The 25,145-nt window shown below is 45.7% G+C and overlaps 1 pseudogene across 1 annotated transcript; it reads right to left on the minus strand.

Annotated features, from left to right (window-relative positions):
- Positions 1 to 767: 767 nt before the first annotated feature.
- LOC146839483 (uncharacterized) lies at positions 768 to 23,392 on the minus strand (annotated as a pseudogene). The gene is made up of 2 exons (XR_014981087.1): positions 23,187 to 23,392; positions 768 to 2,548 (listed from the first exon to the last, which is right to left on the minus strand). The product of XR_014981087.1 is annotated as an uncharacterized LOC146839483 (transcript).
- Between the last annotated feature and the right edge of the window lie 1,753 nt (positions 23,393 to 25,145).

A 25,145-nucleotide genomic window follows, 5' to 3' on the forward strand; every position in this document is an offset into this window, starting at 1 on the left:
ATCATTTATGTCAAAAATCTGTATCATTTGTGTTCCTTTACTTCTGAATCCAGATGTATTTTCCAGTGCCAAGGTTCAAGAAATGTGAAGCAGGGAATCGATAGTTCTGGACTCTAAGAGCTGGAATTCTTTACTGCTCAAGATTCAATCTTTACCTAACCATCAAGCTTTCAGAAACCTATTCAGAACTAAACTTTTCAACAGCTCTCTCTCCGATCAATAATTCTGCCATCATGCACTGATTCTGTCCTTTCAGCAGTTAGGAGTTGGTTGGGTGATTCTTTGTAAATAAGACACGTCTAAAATATATTCATATACAATTAATCTCACCGTGAATCATTTACATAGTCAGTGGTTAGCCAGCAAATTTCCCAAGAGTCCAGCTTGATATTGGACACCGCTGAGGAAGTGCCACTATGGTGGGTGCTTTTACATATGCATATGATGATCGAAATGAGCATCATTTTTTCCCACGTCAGGGCTTCGGAGGTAAATGTTGTGCACTGCAGGTATTAACTCTCAGAGTTACAGGTCACATTTTCCTACTTTGACTTCTTGTGCCTTTGGACGCTGTTCTCTAGCAGCTGTCATTGAACCAGTTCTTGCACAAAATGGCCAAACACCAAAACCAGCTACAAATCAGTCTGTGCTTGTTAAACTTATTTAAGTGTGTTGTTTTTATAGGTGTTATCACTAATCCCTGTAGTTAGCTGAAAATCCTTTCTGCAACTACTTCCAAATCCACTGCAATGGTATGGTTTCTCCCCTGTATGTGTTTGCTGATGTCTTCGTAGAATTGATAATCGACTAAAGCACTTCACACACTCACTGCACTTGAATGGCTTTTCTCCAGTGTGTATTCTCTGATGATTCCTTAATTTTGAAGATTCGTTATAACTACTTCCACATTCGCTACAATGGAATGGTTTCTCCCCTGTGTGTGATCGCTGATGTATTTTGAGTTGCGATAAACGACTGAAGCTCTTCACACATTCACTGCAATGGTACGGTTTTTCCCCCGTGTGTGTTCGCTGGTGGCGCCGGAGGGTTGATAAATGACTGAAGTTCTTCACACATTCACTGCAATGGTAAGGTTTATCCACTGTGTGTGTTCGCTGATGTTCTTGTAGGTGTGATAACTGACTGAAGCTCTTCACACATTCACTGCACTGGAATGGCTTTTCTCCTGTGTGTGTTCGGTGATGAATCCTGAGAGTTGATGAATGACTAAAAGTACTTCCACATTCACTGCAATGGTAAGGTTTTTCCCCAGTGTGTGTTCGCTGATGTCTTCGCAGGATTGATAATTGACTGAAGCTCTTCACACATTCACTGCACTGGAATGGCTTTTCCCCAGTGTGTGTTCGCTGATGATTCCTTAATTTTGAAGATTCCTTAAAACTACTTCCACATTCGCTACAATGGAATGGTTTCTCCCCTGTGTGTGATCGCTGATGTATTTTGAGTTGTGATAAATGACTGAAGCTCTTCACACATTCACTGCAATGGTACGGTTTTTCCCCCGTGTGTGTTCGCTGGTGGCGCCGGAGGGTTGATAAATGACTGAAGTTCTTCACACATTCACTGCAATGGTAAGGTTTATCCACTGTGTGTGTTCGCCGATGATCTTTTAGGAGTGCTAACTGACTAAAGTTCTTCACGCATTCATTGCATTTGCACGTTGCTTCTCCTGTGTGTGTTTGTTGATGGCTCTTTAGTAGTGATGACAAACTAAAGCTCTTGCTGCATGGGTTTGATTCTTCTTTCTTGGTTAGTGTCTCTGGGTCGGGTTTAGAATTGTCTGCTTCCCATGACTGTGTTTCCTGAAGAGCTAACATGGTTGATAAAGCACTTGTGTTATTCTCACATTCTCTGTATGTGTGTGGTATGTTGGATGCTTGATTTCAGATTTCACAACGAAATACAAGACTCACCAACAACATATATTATAATTGTGGCAAGTAAAGCTTCTTTGTAGGTGGTTATGTCTTTAGATTGTATAATGGTTTTGCATGTTTATGGGTAAAGATTAGTCTTCCTTCAGGCCGATGCAAATTGGGACAGTGTGTTGTAGATCAACGACTCTCTCTTTCCTTTATTCTTCAGATGTCTGGCTCCACTCCATTGTGCTTTTCTCTTGCTCCTGTGGTTTAGCCAGAAATAGTTTACAATACAACTAGCGCAATGAATGGTGGTCTGCCATCATTACAGGAAACAGAGCAATGATGTATCCACCTCACACCGATCCAATGATCAAAGCTTTGAGACTTGTTTATACAGGCAGTAGTTAGTTATTGTTGTTGTGTTATATTTCTAGAGGTCATTTCTTCGTCTTGTGGTGTGGAGGTGCACAGCTCAGGTTCTTACATCCACTGAATTGCTCTTGACTGCTTCTTCCAGGATCTATCAGTTTATGTTCAGGTTCCTCAGTCTCTGACTGTGCAGCTCTTTACCTGAATATTGGAGCTCATTTTTTCTGACGGCTTTTTGGAGATTTACACGATTATTGTCATTATTCATAATCATTTGTGCATTCAAGGCTGGTTTCCTGTTGGATGTAAAGAGATTTATCACTAAATGGAAATGTAAGAGAATGTAAATACACAATATTTAAATATTTGTAAAAGACATCTCTTCTTTACCATTTTTTAAAGTAACCAAGAGACATTTCACCATACACAGATATTTAACTAAATGTTCTATTGAACATGCCACATCGTAATTCAGAAAAGGAGGTGATTTACCAGTGTTTACAGAGTAACTTAGTAAAGAAAGGGCACTCACGGAGCACCCATTCGCTAGAGGTATAGATTTAGGAAGACGCACATGGTCAAGTTTCATTTAACAGGGCTCGAAAAATCTGAAAAATGGTACTAGTCCTGCAGGTCTAGTACCTTAAAAAATCTCATCGACCTAACAGTAACCTACTTGACCTCCGTCTCTGAAAGCGTAGCAAAAGTGACAAGATAACAAAATTTAAAGGCATCTTTATTGCTCATTTACTTTGTGAGCAATAAAAAGGCCTTTAAATCTTGTTATGTTGTCACATTTGCTCCGTTTTCAAAGACGGAGGACAAAAGTTAGTAGGTTTTCCTACTCGCCAGAAAGGGCGAATGGGACATAAAAGTAGCTCGAACACATAAAATTTACCTCGCAAATGCGAGCAGTCGAGTGGATTTGTCGAGCCCTGTTTAAACAAGAAGACATTGTGGAAAAAGAGATGAATCAGGATATGCTGCTTCAGTTTTACGAAGTGTATAATAACGGTAACTCTTCAGGAAGTGTATGACAAAGGAAACTCTTCACGATGTAATAAAGGTAACACTTCAGGAAGTATATAACAAATGTAGCTCCATTCACACTGTTCTTGACAATACTTTCCTGTTCACACAGGATCAGCTGAAGTTCCAACTCCTGTCTTTACTTTTCTGTTTGTTAAGTTATCGTTGCACTTACCTGGGGCTCGTCCAATCATTTGTGGGAAGATTGCAGCATTTATAATAGAGATTTAATCACTGCCAGTGATATACCTTCGATATCCCTACTGCCAAGAAGTGTGTGCTTTTTGTCTTTTTCTACCTTACCATGGTATCTGACTTAGTGTCTTACGTTTGCTTTAACTCGTCTAAGAAGCGGTCAGACGGACGCTGCTCCCGGAAGATATACATCTATTTTGTCATCACTGAATATTTAGTCAAGGCTCCCAACATGTGACTCCAACCAGCTGCTGGATGTCAATTGAGCCCATAGAGGAGACTCCAACTGGCTGGTGGAGATCCTCTGAGCAACAGTGCTATTGCAGTTAGGAAGAACTCTCCTAATTGCGGTACTACTACTGAACTTGAACATTAGTGAAGTTTAACCTTGGAATTGATTCACGCCTCCAAATTCCTGATCTCATTCATTGAAGAGTCTGCTTTGTGGCTGTCCACTCCTCCGTTCACAGTCCTGAGGAAGACCTGCTCTGATGCATACCAGTGTGCGCTGCTTCCAGGGTCGAAACGTCGACATCTAACATATGTCCACACAGTTCTCTTGATCACGATTTGGTTTATCAATGGGTCTCACATTCCATGTGTAAAATCATATAGGACAAAATGTAAGGAGCCGGAGGACGCGACAAACCGGAAGGGTGGCAGCCAATCAATCGGTGAACTACACAGACCGGAAACAGCCCGCGGTCTAGTGGTGCGTGGGAGGCGTGGTGATGGCAGGCAGGAACCTGAAATAGGGGAGAGCGGAACCAGGAAGCCGGGCAGCAGCAGCGCGGAGGAGGAGCCCGGCAGAGGAGAGAAGACGGCGAAAGAACAGGCGAACAAGCGGGAGGAAGACAGCGAGCGCGGAAGGAGAGACGGAGGCGGCGAGGACGGAACCAGGAGGCGAGAGAGGACCGAGACGGAAGGCGATCACGGAGAGAGCTACGGAGGACGCGGACCCAGCGAAGAGAGAGAGTACACTGCATCCAAGCCCGGCGGCCTAGAACGAGGAGAGGACGCCCCGGGTCCAACCGCCGCGGCCCGCTTCACGGGTCGTGGCCTCAGGCAAGTGCCACTGCGGGGGTCTTTTTGGTGGGGCTGCTGGGGAGCCAGAAGTTAAATCACACGGAGACGGTAGCACGAAGCCCCACTCCCTCACCATCACTTCCCTTCCTACCCTCGGTTTCCCCTCCCCTGTTCCCTCACGAACGACCGGTGAAGGTGGCACAAAACCCCTATATTGCGACCAAAGAGTCTAATCCAGACGCACCTCTCTTTTCTTTCTTTTTGGCTTCACCGATTCGTGGACCCTCCCAAGAGAAAGAGCAGCCCTTTGCAGACAGAAAGAGGAAGACCAAAAACAACTACAAAGAAAAGGAAAGAGTTCGGGGGACACTTGTTTCCCTTCGAATCCCAGGCGGTGAACTGTTGCTTTACGTGGAGACCACCATCCTTAACTTTTGTTTCCTTTGACTACAACCCTTGTTAGACGATACCTCCCTACTTGTGTGAGACGTAATAAAGGGTCTATAAGCATCAACTTCCTGACCCCGCCTGGTTTCTGTGCCGCGCCATAGGCCACTAGAAGCGAGATCCCTACAAAGTGGTGTCAGAAGTGGGATACTGGTGCACAGAGACATGTCACAGCCCGTGCCTATAGAGGATGTGCTTACTCAGTTGGCCGAGGGCCAGAGACACTTACAGTTGGTGTACGAACAACAGTTACAAGCAGCTAGAATGGAGCGAGAAGCGCTGCAGGTCGCCCTTAAGGACCAGGCAACAGTAGGGACCACGAACCCTGGAACAGTCCTGCAAAAGTATAAGGAAGGGGAGGATCCGGATTATTTCTTTCTGAACTTTGAGCGGGTGGCGTCCACAGCAGCTTGGCCGCAAGAGCGATGGGGCCAATACATCGCCCCGCTCCTTTCTGGGGAACTACAAGCCGCTTATCAGGCTGCCAACCCGGACGGAACGACAACATACGTGGAAGTGAAAAAAGCAATACAGGAGAGACTGGGGTTCGATCAGGAACATTACCGCGTCAAATTCAGGAAAGAAAAATGGACTGCTGGAGACAACCCCCGGGCTTTGTATTATAGAATACGGGACTTGGGAACAAGATGGTTAATGCCCCATGTATCTTCAATAGAAGAAGTAACTGAAAAAGTGTTTCTTGAACAGTATTTGGATGCCCTGCCGCCCAACACCAAGTCATGGGTGAAACAACACCCAAATCTCACTACTGCTTCTGCGGTTGAGATTGCTTGCGCCTATCACAGAGGACCAGAGTTTAGAGCAGGCACTGTACGAACTCAGGCTCCGGCTCCCCTTTCCCGAATCCCGTTACAGTCATCCTTTCGACCCACTCTCAAACCCGAGCCACGACCTCTGCAGGCCCCCCGTCCCTTTCAAAAACCGGTCCCTACGGCTACTAGTGGACAGGGACCTCAGTGTTTCAGCTGCGCTGAGTGGGGACATATAGCCAGGCAGTGTCCCCACCGCGTAAGCCCCCCTGAGCCCATGGAGGTAGGGTACTCTCGTGGCAGGATAATGTTAACGAGGGAGGGTTCCCATAGATACAAAACGGAGGTTTATTTAAATGGGAAAAAGCGACAGGCGCTGTTGGATACTGGATGTCATGTTACGGTGGTTGATGGGTCCTTGGTTGGGAGTCACCAGTTACACACCACGGAACTCGTAAACGTAACCTGCGTACACGGGGACACAAAAGCATATCCCACGGCCGAAGTCCTATTAGACGTAGATAACGACCCGCACCTGAAGCGAGTGGGAGTGATCCCCTGTTTACCCGAACCCGTTATCATAGGGACCGATCACCCAAAATTTGAGTCCTATATTGAGGGAACACAAAGAAAGAAACCCACATGGTTAGACGAGGCTCCTTTTGTAACCGCTGAGATTGAGTCCCAAAACACCAGAGACAAGAAGAGTAGACGAGAAAGAAGACTTGACAAGAAATCTTTTGTTTGTTCCCCTCTGTCACAAACTGCTTTTCCCCTTTCACTTGCAGAGGCCGAGGAATCAACCCCGTACAGTTTCCGGACTGCCCAACGGAATGACCAATCCCTCATACACGCCTGGGAACAGGTTCAGGACGAGTCACCAGACAAGGTAGGACCATATTTCCTAGTAAAGAAGGGATTGTTGTATAGAAGCGAAAAAAGAGACACAGTAGTGAGAACACAATTACTGGTTCCCCAACTTTACAGAAACCACATACTCCAGTTGGCCCACAATAAAATGGGAGGTGGCCACTATGGAAAAGAAAACACTCTGAAGTATCTCCTAGAGAGGTTTTACTGGCCAGGGGTATATAGGGACGTGGCTAAACACTGTACCACATGTAGGCAATGTCAATACACCAGTTCGGGGTCGGTCACTAAAGCCCCCCTCATGCCTCTGCCCATTATCGACATTCCCTTTAAACGCGTAGGGATGGATTTAGTGGGACCCTTGGTTCCTTCAGCCCGTGGACACCATTACATATTAGTCATAGTCGACTACGCTAGTCGCTATCCTGAGGCTTTTCCATTGTCCCGCATGACCACTCCGGCTGTGGCTCAGGCCATGATTACCCTGTTTTCGCGAGTCGGGTTCCCCTCTGAAATCCTGACCGATCAGGGTACCCCGTTTGTGTCACGGATGATGAGTCAGATCTGTACCCTGCTAGGAATAAAGAAGATAAGGACCTCAGTGTACCACCCACAAACAGACGGCCTGGTGGAGAGGTACAATAAAACCATCAAACACCTACTCCGCAAAGTCGTCTCTGACACGGGAAGGGATTGGGATCGTCAGTTACCCTTAGTCCTCTTTGCCCTACGGACACATGAGCAGAGGTCTACGGGGTTTTCCCCGTTTGAGTTGCTGTTCGGGAGAAAACCTCGCACTTTGTTAGACATGGCTAGCGAACACTGGGAGGAGGAGGAGGACGAGGGAAAGACCCTGATGAAGTACACCACGGATCTGAAATCCTCCCTAACACGTATATGGGGGTTGGTGCAAGAAAACATGCAGGAAGCTCAGGAGACACAAAAACGGTATTACGATCACAACAGTCGTCTTAGGGTGTTCCAGCCCGGGGACAAGGTCCTTTTGTTACTCCCCTCCTCAGACGACAAGTTGCTAACGAAGTGGCAGGGGCCATATGTAGTGGAAAAGAGGCTTACCCCCGTCACCTACAGTGTTCTACTACCCCACAGAGCGGGAGGCAAACAAATATATCACGTGAATCTCCTGAAGAAATGGGAGGAACCCGAGGGAAAACACACCCCGGCTTTACTGGCCTGTCACTCACCACAGCTACACATACCTCTCCTGTCAGTCAATGACCGCACTGAACATCCCGTCCCCTTTGGGGAGGAGTTAACAGATGACCAACAAACCCAACTGGGTGATGTAACCAAGACGTTTCCCAACCTCTTTTCCACAAACCCTGGAAGAACCAACTTAGTCCAGCACGAAATAGTGACCTTACGTCCCCAAGTCATAAAACAGAAACCTTACCGCATACCAGAAGCACGTAGAGAGGCAGTAGAAAAAGAAGTGGTAGATATGCTCCGAGCAGGTATCATAGAACCCTCCCAGAGCAACTGGTGTTCTCCGGTCGTAATCGTGCCAAAGCCAGACGGTAGTCTGCGCTTTTGCATTGATTTCTGCCAAGTGAACGCCATCACGAAGTTCGACACATATCCCATGCCACGGGTAGACGAGATGGTGGAGCAACTGGGCCAAGCACGCTATATGTCAACCCTAGACCTAACAAAGGGCTATTGGCAAATACCATTAGACCCAACTTCCAAAGAAAAAACCGCCTTTTCCACACCGTCTGGCCTTTACCATTTCAATGTGCTCCCATTCGGGTTGCATGGGGCCCCAGCAACATTTCAAAGACTAATGGACCAAATACTACGTCCGCACCAGGCATATGCCGCGGCTTATCTTGACGATATTGTGATTTTTAGCCCCACATGGGAGGACCACCTCGTACATCTCCGTGCCATCTTTACTGCTATACAGGACGCAGGTCTTACCATCAACCCCAAGAAGTCCCTCCTAGGAACCAACACCATACAATACCTAGGGTACACTATACAGGAAGGGCACATCAGACCCCAAGTAGACAAAGTCGAGGCCATCCGCATCATTCCCAGACCCCAAACTAAGAGAGAGGTCCGTTCCTTCTTAGGCTTCATAGGCTATTACAGACGGTTCATTCCCCATTTTTCCTCCCTTGCTAGCCCCCTGACAGACCTCCTAGCCAAAACACATCCTTCACACATACGGACATGGACCACAGAACAAGAAACCAGCTTTGAGACCCTCAAACGTGCTATCTGCACCGCCCCCGTGTTACGGTGTCCTGACTTCAGTCGCACTTTCGTGCTTCAAACAGATGCTTCCGGTCACGGATTGGGGGCAGTCCTGTATCAACCAGACCCCCACGAGGAACTACGACCTCTGTTATATATCAGTAGAAAACTGTTTCCCCGGGAGTCACACTACTCTACGATAGAGAAGGAGTGTTTGGCCATTAAGTGGGCTATCGAATCCTTACAGTACTACCTCCTAGGCAGACAGTTCCTTGTCCTTACAGACCACGCTCCCCTAACGTGGCTAGCACGGAACAAAGACTCCAATTCCCGCATTCTCAGATGGTTTCTTGCCTTACAACCCTTCTCGTTTCAAACCATCCACATGCCGGGTACGAAGCAAGTCTGTGCAGATTACCTATCCAGACATCCGGGCATTGAATGGCCCCAACGTCCATTCCTGAGGGGGGGCGAATGTAAGGAGCCGGAGGACGCGACAAACGGGAAGGGTGGCAGCCAATCAATCGGTGAACTACACAGACCGGAAACAGCCCGCGGTCTAGTGGTGCGTGGGAGGCGTGGTGATGGCAGGCAGGAACCTGAAATAGGGGAGAGCGGAACCAGGAAGCCGGGCAGCAGCAGCGCGGAGGAGGAGCCCGGCGGAGGAGAGAAGACGGCGAAAGAACAGGCGAACAAGCGGGAGGAAGACAGCGAGCGCGGAAGGAGAGACGGAGGCGGCGAGGACAGAACCAGGAGGCGAGAGAGGACCGAGACGGCAGGCGATCACGGAGAGAGCTACGGAGGACGCGGACCCAGCGAAGAGAGAGAGTACACTGCATCCAAGCCCGGCGGCCTAGAACGAGGAGAGGACGCCCCGGGTCCAACCGCCGCGGCCCGCTTCACGGGTCGTGGCCTCAGGCAAGTGCCACTGCGGGGGTCTTTTTGGTGGGGCTGCTGGGGAGCCAGAAGTTAAATCACACGGAGACGGTAGCACGAAGCCCCACTCCCTCACCATCACTTCCCTTCCTACCCTCGGTTTCCCCTCCCCTGTTCCCTCACGAACGACCGGTGAAGGTGGCACAAAACCCCTATATTGCGACCAAAGAGTCTAATCCAGACGCACCTCTCTTTTCTTTCTTTTTGGCTTCACCGATTCGTGGACCCTCCCAAGAGAAAGAGCAGCCCTTTGCAGACAGAAAGAGGAAGACCAAAAACAACTACAAAGAAAAGGAAAGAGTTCGGGGGACACTTGTTTCCCTTCGAATCCCAGGCGGTGAACTGTTGCTTTACGTGGAGACCACCATCCTTTACTTTTGTTTCCTTTGACTACAACCCTTGTTAGACGATACCTCCCTACTTGTGTGAGACGTAATAAAGGGTCTATAAGCATAAACTTCCTGACCCCCCCTGGTTTCTGTGCCGCGCCATAGGCCACTAGAAGCGAGATCCCTACACAATACTTGAAAGATTTTTTTTCTTCCTTTTTTCATGTCACCAATGTATTTGTCATGTATATAGTGTACTGTTCATTTCACTATTCACTATATGTCACTCTCTCATGACAGTCACTCATTGTCTTCCTGCAATTTAATTTGTATTTGTGACAGCCAGCGGTATTCAATACCCTTTACAATATATGATTAAATATATTTCTCGTGTTGGTGTATTCGTTTCTTTGTATGTGCTTTAAATACTCTTTGGTTCGGTAAAGTAAATATATTACTCTAAGCAATTGTATAAACCCGATAGAACCATTTGTTCTATTTAATTCCGTTTGCTGCGAGCATGATACTCTGTGGGTGGTTGGGGCGTTGGCAGAGTGGGACAAGATGTCCGTTGCTTGAGGGTGAATGCAGCATTTAAACCTTTGGGCATTTCTTAAATTCAGCTTTACCTTATTCCGTGTTCATCACTTTCCATACTCCTGTCACGTGGGTGCTAGAGTCATTGTCGACATCTTTTAGTTAGCATGAGCCCGGTAGCCATGATGCTGCTTTTGCGCACAACACTACATGCCTTTATTTTTACGAAACTCTGTTCATGCCTTTCACATGAGAACTCTCTGCTGTGCTTGTTCTCTGTCTGTTCCTGGAGTTTAGTCTGAACATTGTGAGCAAGGTCGATAAACACAGACTCTTGTTATTCTGTTCTGGCCAGGCCCTAGCATCTTAGACAAAACTTACCAAGGCATCTGTTCTTGCTGGAAGCTTGTACTTTGATATTATGGGGATACACGTTTGGGTGACACACACTTGGAAAGGGACCTTTCCAGGGAGAAGAGCAACATGCACCTGTGATGTAGAAATGCGATCTATGGCATGAGGTATGGGGTCTGCTGACAAAGCCCAGAAATCTTCTATTATATAATAATACTTCTGCTTACAAAGGGGAGGGTGGTTAGGCCTTATAGTCCTTTATCCACAGTCTTTATAACATGACATCTCCCCTTATGATACATTGCCTTGCTGCAATGCTAACTGTATTGATATTATACATGTTGCTGCTGGTTGTGGCACGTATACTGCATTTTTGAGCACGTTAGTCTGATCTTATTGTGGACGAGTACGAGAATGTGAGAGAAAAGGTGTGTCTTGTTACCGTGATTCCGGAGAGATACAGGAGTGTTGTGTTCTTGGTTGTCTTATCATTGGTTCCTCCGTTTATGAGTAGGAGAGCGAGTGAGACACTATAGCTAGTCAGACCTGGGCTCGTGGGCACTAAGGTGGTAGGAAGGCTTAGCCCCTATACACCGAGGTCCCATAATCCTGCGCATGGTTCTGTGTATGTGCAGAAACCCTGCAACACTCCCTTATGTCTGTGTGCTCGCTCAGCAAGGTTCACTGACAACTAAAGCAGGGGAGTGACTTGATGCACACAGCAGACATCGGCCATGGTTGACAGTACAAGGATCACAAGCATCAACAAAGAAGCTTGCCCGGGACATACAAATGGAGGAAGTGCACAGGTAGCTCCTTATGAGGTACAAATAGAGGAGGTGAACACGTAGCACACATTCCTTTTTGTGTCTGTTTCAGGTCTTCACTGGGCTGGGTATTGGTGTACACCGTCTCTTATTTCCGCAGCTGATAAGGGCACTTAGTGCATGGGTGCTACCACTTTGACCCTTTACAAGCGGGGGTGGGGTGAAGAGCCTTAGAAAGCAAAACACCTGGAGGTTGCCTGCCTTGGGGAGGAGATGAGGGTCCAGGTGTCAGAAGATATCACAGAGGCAGAGAAGCAAAATCGTCAGTCTGTTTGCAGAACAGTAAAGGATTTTGAATCTTTATAAGGTTAGGAGGCATAGAATTACATAGAGTCGGAGCTAGGACATGGAAGGAGTAACCTCCTGTTCTGGCTCTGCTGTGGTGAGGGATGTGGATGCACTGACAGAGAATAGTATTCTGAGGGCATTGAAAATTTCTAGTTGAATGACACTCTACTGACGCAATGCCAAGACCCCTGGAAATCAGAGACAGGATGGTACATATGGATAGAAGGTAAGAAGAAACTCAGTGTAGTCAGGTAGCTGTCAGTGTATTCCTTGTGTTTTAGGGGGAAAGGGACAATGCCCGTAGGGGGGGCGGGGGGGAGAAACAGCAAAATGCAAGAGTATAACCTATAATAATGATATCCAGTGGGGCACCTCCACCATGATGAACTAATACTGGTAATGCAGCGCCCACGCCTACAGCCAGCTCGTCCCAGACTGGAGAGGGGTCTGCTCACTGGTCACCCTCTACACGGCAACATTGGTCATACCCGGAGTAATATTTCTGCACTGCATCACCATCCCATCAGCAAAAGCACCCCGCTTCTACACCAAGTACACAGAAGATGGTCAGCTGGGTACTTTGGTTTGGACAGATTCAAGACATTTCTGAAGAGTTCTGGCTCTTCACCGATGCGCAAATATGTGTAGGAGGTTCAACCCGCTTCTTCATCGTGCAAACCAAGGCCTACACTCGGTGGCTGCAGATCACCAGGAGGGAACTGCTGAAAATGATGAACACCACTGAAGATGGCCTCAACAGAATGAAAAAATGCACACCATCTTACTCCTGGTGATGCAGCACCGGTATGTGTTGGACTTAATAAAAAACAATGGAAGGGTGTGTATGCGCCAAGATAGGTACAACCTGCTGTACCTTCATCCCCATGAAAAACCTATACAAAGGCTCACTGTCAACCTACAGCAGGTAATGGTTAAAGAAGGTGGTGCCCCAAACATAGAATTGTACACAGGTTTGTTTATGGATCGCAGACTTATGCAAAGCCTTGTTACCAGTGGTTGTAATCTTGCTCTTGCTGTGCTGCAACCTACAACTAATATGTGCCTGTGTGAAGAAGGCTACCCAGAAAGTAGGGGGGAATACACCTGATTAGGACAGCCAATGCCAGGGGAAACGCTCGTACTACAAGCCAGAAAGAGGAACCGTCCATGCTCAAGACACTCAATTAGATGGGGGAATGTTAGCTTCGGATTAATTTATAGAAAGATCCCGCTCTTAGGAGTCCAGCACACCACAGAACAACTGTTGCCTGCGCTACCTAAATTCACCATAAAACACTTGTTACGGTTTCAGAGTGACACTTTATCCGATCAACGTAACACAGCCCCCTCTGTTCACCCCTAGCACTTCATGTGATGGAGACACCAGGGGCCAGATGTACTACCATGAAAATTTGTGACTCGCGAATTGCGCTCGATTGGAAGTTGCAATTTGAGAGTCGGTAAACGCCATGTACAACAGTGTCTGAGACACTGTTAGCGATTCCCAATGGGGTCACAAATTTCATGCCCCATGAATATTTATGAGGCACTTGCAAATTGCAACCCCATTGGGAATGGCTGGCCCTCCCAAGGATGGTGGCCTGCTGGGTTCAGCAGACCTCCATGTCTGGGACTGATTGAAAATAAAGCAGCTTTTTTTTTAAAGCAGTCTGTTTTTGTTTCATTTTTTTAAGGGCAGGTGGTGGTCCCTGGGATCCCTAAAAATATGTACCTGTGCAGTTGCAAACGGGACCTCTTCCCTTCATTTTTTAAAGGCAGGTTGTGGACCCTGGGACCCCATAAAAATATTTCCCCCTGCATTTGCAACGGGGACCCTTTCCTGTTTGTGAATGGGTTACCACCCTTTTGAAGAGGGTGGTAAATTACAAGTGTTTTGCAACCGCAATTGTGGTCACAAAACATTCTTACATAGGATAGCGAGTCGCTATAAGGAAGGGACCCCCTTGGAACGGCCCTTCCTAATAAAGAGTCTCAAATCCTATTTAGTGAGTCGCAAAAAATTGTGACTCGCTACATAGGGTATGTACATGGCCCTATTGTATTTTGCATGCGCAAAGGGGTCGCAAATCCGTTTGCGCATGCAAAATAGGGTCGCCCATCGGGCCCGAGATATGGAACAAGTCTCAACACACCTGGAAGATTGCAGCAGTAAATCTCATATGGCCCCAGGATGTAATACCTAAAGAAACAAGTCAGATGCACACACTCATAAACACAAATAAATGCACAGCACAGAGCCTGCATTCCGGCTAAGGACGATTCCAGAGCAGCCAGTCAGTTGCACTCATCAAATAAAGCCCAAACAATGCCTAGCAGTAAGCGAGATAATACACACAACACACCCAGCCACCTGGACCACCTCAGAATGTGACTTTCAGTTGGTATTTATGGTCCCTTCTATCAGAGGGAATCAAACATGTAAAGACACAATTTATGATCCACTGTACCAGTATTTCCTGCCCAAAGGGGGACAAGCTTCACTTTATTGCACCGAGCGCACAGAATAAAGCATGCCATGTACCTAATGCAAAGGGAATTTCGGCACGCAGCTGTAGGAGATGTGGCTGATGTTCCTGGCCATTATTGTTTAATTAAATGTAAACTGTTCCCGATTGCCAAGCCTCGCTGTTCTCCTTTTTGATAATCAGAACCTGCTTCAACATAGCAATGGTTACAACATTCCACATTATCTGCAGTTACGGAACATCTATATTTCCTTTCTGATGACATGGGTTTACAAGATTTCTTGTTGGGTCCGAGTTCACCACATTCTAAAAGATTCATATACACCACTTACAATGAACTGTGGAAACCGTTGAACGCTTAAGATAAATTGACAGGATTAATTTGGAAAATGCATTGGCTGTTGTGGACAATGCCTTGACAGCATGGTCAAATCACATATATTCTTTAAATAATATTGTATCTTATGCATTCTATGTTACACTTAATGACACGTCTCTCTTACAGCATGGACAAAGTCAACTGAGAACAATTATGCCATTGAGTGGAAATAGCAGGTTTTAAAATCAAACCGTGGGCCTTAGAAATGTCTAAACACAACAGAATTGTTTTTGATTTAAAATTTAACACACACACAAAGACTGATGCAAAAACAGATGGAGGCTAACCATTCTACACAGGCTGGCTTTGTGATACATCTTAGTCAGGTATGGCAGTTTAGGCTAACCCAAGGTATCTGGCAAAGGGTACTCCCACTATGCCAGCAATCGTATAGATAGTGTTAGGTAGGAGTAGAATAATATAATCATATAACCACACAGTAATGTTATAATTGTGATCTTGTTGCACTGATTCCGTTGGTAAAGCAGAACTGTTTGTTAGGACGACAGGATGTCAGAGTGTAGGGACTGAGTTTCTCTACAACGTCAGTACTGGTCGGCCCAATCCTGGCAGATCACAGTACCTCACTTGAACGCCTAATCTTTCCAGAGTAACAGGTGATTTCAGCAACCTCAAACATGACCCGCTCTCCCCAAGGGCACTGTGGAAACGGATCCCCCCTTGTGTTACTCACTTACTCACTCATGCATGCCCATAGTAAACATAAGCAAGACACAAAGAAAGTTTACAATACATTTATTGAAACTATCATATTCTATTATGAAGCAAATGTGCTGCGATCATTAGGCAGATGCAACTAAAAGTTATTAGAATTACTAACTGATTGTATAGGACCAACATCCCAACCATGGCAAATTATATGTGTGTCTCGTTCTACCTTTACTATGTGAGCACAGGGATACATTTGCGATCTCTGGGATTTGCCTAAGACCCCATACCTAGTGTAAGTAGTAAGATGGTCGGCATCACAAGTGTAAACTTAGTTTACGCAGGGTTGCATGTCGGGCACTGCTGTCATTCCAGAACAGTCCTCTCTGCCGGAATTCTCGTCTCTGCCCCCAAGGGGACAGAACACCGTTTATATCATAAACTATTGTGCTGGAGTTGCAGTTGTGCGACCGTGTTATCTCTAAATGTAAGGAGCTGTTGCTGGACGAGCAAAGAAAACAGTACACTATGCTGTTATGTATTCCAAGCACCTTGTGTGAAATGTGTAGATGAAATCCCAAGAATAGTCCTTGAATAACAAAAGCGTACAGCGTCTTCTCAAAACAATATCACAAACACAAATGTGTTATATGTGGCTATGCAGAGCGAGCACGGACAGCCTAAAACGCAAAACTAAGGGAGAACCGAAGTGGACCCAAAAAGGAAAGAATTACATCTTTGTCTTTTACACCATTCTTGTAATGCTGGTTACACTGCTTTGTTTGTTTTGCCTGATAATTGCAGCACACTCTTTTTACACAAGAATATGATTGTTTCAATAAATGTTTGAAAAGCCAATTTGTATCTTTCTTGTGTTCACCTTGGGCATGCAAAAGTAAACAACAAAAGGGTAGGTCTGTTTCCATGTTTCCCTTGGAAAGTAATAAAGTGGTCATGTTCGTGGTTGCTGATACCATCTGGTACCCTAGTGAGTTTAGGGGGTTCAGATCGGGCACTGTGAGCTAGTTAGGAACCAGGCCAACAATTCCTGATGATACTCGTGAACCAAGTTCCCATATTTTGACGTTTATGTTGTGCAGAATACACAGTCCTACTTAATTTGTAGGAACCATAGAACATTCAAATCGGTAGGACACAGGCAAAAAGGAATTGGGTTTCAAGTCAGTACAAAAGAAAAAGAACATCATTTCAAGCTCAAAAGGATAACTTGCTACAGGGGTCCAACAGTGGGGGCATTCACCAAAGAACTGTCGGGTGACAGACGTGTCCCAGCAGCACCCATTATAGTGAGTTGTTAACTTGGGTAATGGGCCCCTGTTGGACACAATCTAGCAACAATCACCATTTTGGAAGGGGACACGGATGCTCCTAGGTGCAGCCATCCAATATCATGGGGTCTGTGTTGTTAGTTATCCTCCAAGGGAGGAAGGTCATTACCCTGAAGGATGCAGGTGCAGACAGGACTATAGTTGGAAGGGAGTATCCCGAGCACGAGGAGAGTCTCTCTAGTGCCAGATGGCACAAGCTGGCTATCCAGTGGGGATGACATGGAGTGTCCATTGCCCGAGATGAAGGAGAAATTAATGTCACGTCTACCACGACCAATGACGGGTTGAGCGAGAAGCAGGTGTAATGATGTGATTGACCCTGGTTAAGTACTGTTGTGTCCCCAAACACAATTTAACACCACTGGACACAGTAGCTTAGTCTTCAGTATTTATTCGTGGGAACAACGAGCCACTGCTCCTCTCACGACAGAAGAGAGGCACCAACTGTCTTTCTTAGAACTCCCCGCATCCCAACACCATGACAACACATGGGGTTCTGTATAGAACCTTAAACAAGCATATCTAGGTACAACATATTACCTCCTTTGGTTAAAAACAACCAAATTAAAAGCATACAATAAAAATAAACGAAGAAACAATAATTAACAAAAGTCAGAATGCCTGAACATGGAAATACAAGAAAAATATCTAGTATAGAACAATTAATGCAGATGAGATAACATAGAAATTTTGAAAAGTTCATCGTAAACTCCAAGGAACACGTCTAACACGAATAGACCTCCTTGGCACATGACTTGTCATAATGGTTTCAGAAGCATTACCTGAAGGTACATTAGTTGGTCCAGAATGAGAATTACCTGCAGAAACATTAGTTAGTCCAGAAGGCAAAACAACATCACCCGTGGTGCCATTACAATTATGTACAGTAGACTGAACTTTCACAACGTTTCCCGCATGCCACCAATGCCCACCACGTACCATAATGGCACCACTACAAACTTTCTCGACACAGGCAGGTTCACCAAAGGACATACCACCTTTTTTGACAAAATTAGTGTTTCTGACCCGAACCATGTCCCCAGGACGCAAATTGACTGTCTTGGCTGACTTCTTTTGATTATACCTGTCGGACATCTTCTGCGCAACTTTGACTCGAGATTCTAAAGCAACATGATCCAACCAACATGAAACTTTGTCACAAACAGTTCTTAAAAGCCAAGCTGGATAAAGAGCAGAAGTGGGTACTCTACCTTTGAGTGAAACAAAGGGTGCAACTATTGTGAGAGAATGTGGCGTTGTGCGATAACACCACAACATGGATCTGACAGCACCCTCCACATCAAAACAATTATGTTTAGCCCACTTAATGCATCCACCACAACCCTGTTCATCCTTTAAACCAGACCGTTGATTTGCGGATGTCCAACCGAACTTCTTAAATGTTTCACGCCAGATTCATTCATAAACACGCTCATTTCCTGATTGACAAACTGCAAACCATTATCAGAAACTAGAGCCTCTGGAAACCCTTCTCTTATAAAGATCTATTTAAGGAAAAGAATAGCATTGCTTGCTGTGGGAGAAGCACAAAACTTGACTTCAGGCCACTTGCTGTGAAAATCCATTTACACAAACGCAAAGCGTAAGTTGTAGGGAAGAAAATTGAACGGACCCACCAAATCAATCCCCACCTTAAGCCATGGCTTTACAGGAAAAGAGATGAGCTGAAGAGGAGATCTGGGAATGTCGTATTTTGGGGTGTCTAATCACTTGTTTCTCTGTGAGTGAGTAGGAGAGCAAGTGACACACTATAGCTAGTCAGTCCTGGGCTTATGGGTACTCATGTGGTAGGATGACTCAGTCCCTATTCACTAAGAACCCATAATCCTACGCATAGCTCTGTTCTTGGGCAGAATCCCTGCAACAGGGTCCTCTCTAAATTGTGTCCTGTCTGACATCCTACCATGGGAGGCTTGATCAGTATCTTTAGTTGGGTCACAACCCTGCCCCTTGGAATGCAGGTGCCAATTCTACCCCTTCTTAACCAACCCAAGAAGGCCCCTCAAAGTCAGAGGTCTGCAATTTCTTTTGTGCCCCTAGATTATGGCTGTATTATTCGGAATGCACAAATGTTACTGTCCCCCTAGAACCCAGCTGTGAATTGGAGACAGTCAGAAAGGCACACAGAGCCACGAGCACAGAAATGCCCACTTTCTCAAAGAGGTATTTCCAACATCGTAATGTCGGATCTACTCGCTCCACCGGAGAGGGTTAGCTATTTTGAATTCATCAATATCAAAACACTATACTGCCACACTTCTGCATGCAAGAAATCCAGCTTCTGCGCCTTTCCACAGAACCCTCAAATCAATCCAATGCGGGAAACATGCCCTACTGGACCGAACACACCACCTGGTGCCATTCATTACCAGTGCATGTAGCACAAACGCACACATGCCCTACCTCTTCCCGACACCGCACCCTGTCACTAGGAAGTACTCCGATATAGCAAGAGAATTGCAGAACCTTTCCAAGTAGCCTTTTAAATCCCAAGCCAAGTAACAGTAACCTGCACACACAGACCCCGTCATGGCAAACCTGTGGCACGTTTAAAGAGCTACCTCCGTGGGTGGCACAACCAGTGCTGCAGGCCCATGGAGGAGCCTTTGAGTTACATGTTCTAGATATATATCTCACCTATAGACAAAGGATTTACAGCTAACTCAATTCAGCCAATCATGTCTACACTAATCACCAGTATGTATATGACGGGCACAGCGTTTTGGCACTAAATGGCAGTGTCAAAAGGGCTCAAAATCCTAAGTCTAGCACATAGATCAGCGGAAAACCGGAAGGGAGAGAAGCCAAAAAAGGCAAGGAAATGCACCATAGAAAGCGCTATTTCCAACAGAACTTATTAGGACTGGTATGTAGGATACAAAATTACAGATCTGTGCAGTATGTGTATTAACCTACGTGGAAGCTTACATTTGGCAATGAACCAACGTTATATGCTGAACTCACAAGCTGTTCCAGTAACATCAGAGCCTCGAGTGAGCAAATCAGGTTTGCCGAAAGGGAGTAGCCTTGACGAAGTTAGTAGACGTGCTCTGCCCAACATCTCGTAAGCGATTTGTCACGTCGTTTTAGACAGTATTCTAACTTCCGAGAATTTCTCATTTATTAACGTGCCTTCAGGGTTTGACTACAGGCGTCCCTTCAACTCCTCGAAGGTCTCATGAGGCCCAGTGAAGGTATCTGATCATGTATGTAATTAACCTCAATCACCACGGTAACATGACAATGTGCTTGCAATTTATGCTTTTTAAATGTTTATATGTTTGTAATGTCTTGTTAGTCCAATTATCACAGCATTTTCCCACTTAATACGCACTGTTTTGGTGTATTTTCACCACTATATAACCAGTGAATCACCAATGATTTTTAACCCATTGTAGACCAGAAGGTTGAGCAATTTTTCCTTTTTCTTTCTCTTCGTACCTCTGCAAGACTTTTGAGATTTAAAGCAAACCAATTAGGTGCTGTATATACTTTTGTCCTTATTTTTATCACTTTAACTGTGCTGATAGCAACATCAGGAGTGGGAGCATCATTTCTCCTTTGAGGTCCTGAAGAAAAGCCTTGGGGTAGGGCCTGAAACTAGTCGACCAACCAGGGAAACAGTAGGTAGTCACGCCTCTAGCATTTCCCGCTTGTCCCCAGATTTCTGTAACTCATTTAGGGGTAGAATTGTTTTTTTGGTTTTGTCACACTATTTTGATATTTTTTACGTTCACTTCCAAAACCCACTCCATCTTCATAACAAGACCACATAGGTGTATAGGTGTACAGGGACACCCTTATTTTACTATTAAGTGCTCCCGCATATTTGTAGGTAGCAGCATGCCCCTGTCCATAGAGGGCAGGGATGGACCATGATGACGCATGCCACCGAGGGGAGACCTGGGGAAGGGGTGAGGGTTATTTGAAAGAAAACGTTTTTTCTTTCTTTACAGTCCTAGCAAGGAGTGCGCTCTCCTTCTGCAATAAAAGGGACTCTCTTTTTGGTTATTTGACAAGTTTCGTGGAGGACGAGTCCCTATCTCTCCTACCTCTACTCTCCCCCTTGTGATTTGACATTAACCTATTTATACAGGAGGACAGTTGGAACCTAGGACCTCCTAGCTATCTCACTAAGGTAAAATTGGTAACACGCAGGAAAATACATTGATTCCTCCATTTGGTTCATTTACACCGTTTGTTGATTGGGAATAAATCACAGATCCACAGCTCTAAAGTTGGTTCAATTATTGGTACCACTAAACAGCACATTACACCTATAACTCTTGAAGACTCACATTCAATTCACACTTAAATTACATTTTTAGCTCACAACATATAATTACACTTTTGGAAATTTCCACATAATGTTCATTACATTTCTTTTCCTGCCCTTCTTCAAGAACTCTCAGTCCCTCCCCTACAAACGTATTTCTTTCACATTTTGATCAATATCTATTAACTACTTTACTCCACCCTTCGTGTTTTTCTCTCTCTGTCACTCTTATTTCTCTATTCTGGCCACTTCTAGCATTTTCTGCTTGTTCATCTTGTTCTCCCCTTCCTGCTGAAGTGACAAGCAGAGCAGAATGGAATCCTTCACATAGACTCCTATATCATAGTACAATCCTCATCAACACACCATTGATGAGAGAGTACAGTAACCCTTTGCAGCATTATCATACAAGTAGCCTTGGGTGCTTTTGTCACTCACACATTTGGAGGTTGTGCTGAAGTCTCACTCAAACCTGCCTAATTTTACCAAACTATGGGGAAGAACTTCACACGTGACTTTGCTCAGACGTCTGCAGTGTGCCGAGAAGTACCTGACTATTCTGCACAGAGCAGTCCCTCTTACATCCAGTGATCCTAAAGATTTCTGTACAGAGAGGAAAGGCCAATAAGAGTGACTGACAGTCGCCAACATCTGCTAAAACAGACACCCTTTTTAGACGTGTCTCATAACAACACACACACACACCGCCTGCAAAGACAACGCTACCCTGTTCACATGAACACACATAAAACCTGCAGAGATTAATCAAAAACACAGACACATACTGCTTGGAAGGCCTCCTACCTGGCAGACCCAAGGTCAATACACATACACACAATCCCTGCAGCAGACACACAAAATCTGCAGCAGATAAGGCTATAAGCCAACCTATGCCGCTGGAAACTATTGCAGTGACTGAAGTTTTACTTAGACTGAGATAGGAAAACAGGGGCAAAGGGGCACGGGCAGCAGGGAAGCCTTGACAGTAAACTGCCTGGAGGACATGCTTCTGACACAGGGGTACAGGTGGGCAAGTCAACAAACAGCGAGAGCCGAGCAAAGAATGTGCGCAGATTTCTCATAGAGCGCTAAGACGCAGTGCAATGTGAACAGATTTTTCACAGTGCAGTAAGATGCAGTGCAGTGGCACAAATTCCTCAGTACAGTAAGATAAATTGTAGTGACACAGATTCCTCATAGTGCAGTAAATGCAGTGTACATAGATCTGTCACAGTGCATTAAGATGCAGTGCAGCGTGCACAGATTCCTCATAGTGCAGTAAGATGTAGTGCACAGATTCCTCACAGTACAGTAAGATGCAGTGCAGCATGCACAGATTTCTTATAGTGCAGTAAAATGCAGTGCAGTTTGCACAGATTTTTCACAGTGCAGTATATGGCAGTGCATAGATTCCTCATAGTGCAGTAAGGTGCACTGCAGCATGTACAGATTCCTCATAGTGCAGTAAGATGCACTGCAGCATGTACAGATTCCTCACAATATAGTAAGATGAAGTGCAGGGACACAGATTTCTCATAGTGCAGTAAGATGCAGTGCAGTACACTGATTCCTCACAGTGCTGGAAGATGCAGTGCAGTGGTCCAGATTCTTCAGTGCAGTAAGATGCAGTGCAGTGACACAGATTCCTCATAGTGCAGTAAGATGCACTGCTGTGTGGACAGATTCTTCACAGTTCAGTAAAATGCACTGCAGCATGCACAGATTTCTGATAGTGCAGTAAGATGCAAAGCACCGTGCACAGATCTTAATACAAATAATGACCACAAACACCCACAGGGCCCGAAGAAAAGCCTCCGCCCTCTCTCCCCCCCCCCCCCCCCCCCCATAGAAGAGCCCGGCTCCTGATTGAGAATTTCTCCAGGATTATACCGTCAAACACAGCAGAAGGTGCTGACAATCTCCTACCTGAGCAGAAACCAGTGCAGACATTTCCAGGCTCTCTCCTTCTCCTGTGGCTGGGGTGGGGCAGGTGCACATCTGGGGTCTGGGGGGGCTGTGAGGGTCTGAAGATGAAGATAATTGCACAGAAAGACAGGGCGTCCTTTGCCTTCTCCAGCAGGCTGGACACAGACGAAGAGGCCGGAAGTGATGTCAGCATCTGCTGCTGCTGCTGTCTCTGCCACCGCTGACCTGGAACAGGAAACCCTTCTCCCTTTCATACAATGTGCCCAGTGGATTAATCTCAGAAGGCGAGGTGCGCCCTCTACTGGCCACTAACAGAACCTCAATTTCCAGGCTCCAGGAGAGAATACATTTCACACGAACAAACATTTTATGGCAGGAAAGACCTATGTTTTTAGATGCCACAGATATGGATGTTTTTAAGACACACACAGTCCAAGTTACAGGGTCTCACTCTCGGTTGCTGCTGTAGAAAAGTATTTACAGCTTCAATTCACTTGAGCATCTTCAAAACACTGATGCAGAGGACTAAGGAGTATTTACAGGAAGTTGCCAACTGGAAGTGAGACTTTGTATTTCATTAAATAGATGAGAACATGCGTCAGTGGTGCAATTAAACTGGACAGCTTATTTCTTTTTCATTTTATTTTTTATCGGGTTTTTCAAATGCACAGCAGGGTATACAGCAACGTAAATAGAGAAAAATACCATGAAGATTTATTCACCAGATCAAATTCAGTTTGGCATAAGGCATGCTTTAATGCGGGAATTAAAAGAAGAGCCTGGAGGATGCATTACGGCAGTGCCAACACGTAAGTGTATTGTTTTGTTTGTGTTTGCTGGCTCTGCCTACAGCCCGTACACACTTTTCATTGATGACTAGACATGTGGCAGACGTTGGGCTCTGCAGGTGACAAGGCCAGGGTTTTTCAGGCTAGCTCAAGTCACTGTTCTTTCATTTCACCGCTGCGCCTCCTTATCTCTCTTCCCAGACCTATGGCAGCAGGAGACAGCTCAGCGCTAGCCTCTGGCGCCCCTCCCCCATCCTGCAGGCTTGAGCTTGCTCGTTCTTCCATACTGATATGTGGGCAACGTTGTAACGATACTCCTGAAGTCTGGAAGCAAGTCCAGCCAGCATAGCTGAGCTCTTACCAGTACCACCAGGACTCAAAACTTTCACCAAGGGTTTGTGATCAATGTGTATGCAAAAATGTAAACCCCATAAATAGGTCCTAAAATGCTCGACAGAGCAGGCAGCTGCTAGGGCCTCGAACTCTATAACTGAATAGTTGCTTTCACGTTCCCTCCATGGGCATGACGCAGAAGCCACCGTTTTTTCAATACCCACCGCACCTGGGAAAATTCTGCCCCCAAACCATGCGCCCTGGCACCCACCATTAGAAATGTTCTAAGGTGAGTGTTAAAAGGTGCAAGAATTCCCGCCTCACAAACGTCTCTCCTTACACGATCAAAAGCACTTTGCTGAGCATTGCCCTAAACCAATGAACACCCCTTCCGCAATAACATTCTAGATTCTTCTGTCTTGTTTGCAAAATTAGGAAAATAAATTGTATAGTATTCGACCAAGCCCATAAATGAACGTAACTGGTCTTTATCATGTCGAATGGGTGCAGACTTAATAGCTTTCAAAAAGTAAATTTTAGGTTGAATGCCCTGCCCCGAAATCGTACGGCCAAGATTTTAAATTTCCTCTACAAGGAACTTGCATTTCTCCTTCCTTAGGGTAAGACCAGCCTCCCTTATCCTACCCAACATAGACCTTAAGATGTTGTTGTGTTCCTGAATGGATGCTCCAAATTCCGGAATATTAACTTGGGAAAACTTTAGGTTTTCCAGATCTCTGAAAACCTCCACCATAATCCTTTGAAGCATAAGACACACAATTGATGGCTGGAATGCAGAACAAATCAGAACATTCACCCCCAGTCAGGAGATCTGGGT

Source organism: Triturus cristatus, chromosome 4_1, assembly GCF_964204655.1.
Source record: "Triturus cristatus chromosome 4_1, aTriCri1.1, whole genome shotgun sequence".
NCBI classification, from domain to species: Eukaryota; Metazoa; Chordata; class Amphibia; order Caudata; family Salamandridae; genus Triturus; species Triturus cristatus.